Source organism: Eutrema salsugineum, unplaced genomic scaffold (assembly GCF_000478725.1).
Source record: "Eutrema salsugineum unplaced genomic scaffold, Eutsalg1_0 scaffold_6, whole genome shotgun sequence".
Classification (NCBI taxonomy): domain Eukaryota; kingdom Viridiplantae; phylum Streptophyta; class Magnoliopsida; order Brassicales; family Brassicaceae; genus Eutrema; species Eutrema salsugineum.
Window position 1 is genome coordinate 12,413,006 of NW_006256547.1, and position 889 is coordinate 12,413,894.

Here is an 889-nt window from a genome sequence, read left to right on the forward strand (position 1 = left end):
TTTTAATGACAGTGACTCCTCCTTTCTTCGGAACAACATGAACTGGGCTAACCCAAGTGCTATCTGAGATAGGAAAGATTATTCCAGCTTCTAAAAGCTTCATAATCTCCTTCTTGACAACATCCATGAGATTAGGGTTCAGTCTACTTTGACTTTCGATTGAGTTTTGAGCATTATCCTCTAGATTAATCTTGTGCATACAAAGATCTGGAGAGATTCCAGGTATTTTATCAAGCGAATATCCTAAGGCTTTTCTATGCTTTCTCAGCTCAGTCAACAGCATTGTGGTTTCTTCTTCCGTCAAACCAGAGTTTATAATGATAGGATAAGTTGAATTTGGTCCAAGGAAAGCGTACTTAAGTCCCACGGGAAGAGGTTTAAGCTCGACTTTAGGGGCTTTAAGCTCGCTCCAGGGATCATCAATTGCTGCAGCAGTGTCTTTTGGAGGTGTAGGAATGTTTGTTTGGTCCTTAAAATCTAGATAGTGTAGAGGTTCCTATAAGTTTCGGACTTATCAAGCATACGTGCGCATTCACTCGAAATTCCTTCAAGGAAATTGCGTTCATCTTTTGCGGGTGAAAGCGTGACACTTAAAGGGTCATCTAGATGCAGATCTTCATAGACTTCCTCAATAATTCCGTCTAACTCATCAACCCAACAAATTTTGCCATCCAAAGTTGGTTTATCGAAACTTTTGTTCATGTCAAACTGCATAACTGAACCGGCTAGATGAAGGTCGATTTTTCCTTCAAGAACATTGATTATGGCTCCGGCTGTAGATAAGAATGGTCTTCCAAGAATAAGTGGATCCTTAGGTTCTTTTTCTAGTTCTAGAACTACGAAATCGGTTGGTATGGAACATTTTTCGATTTCGACGGGAACATCTACT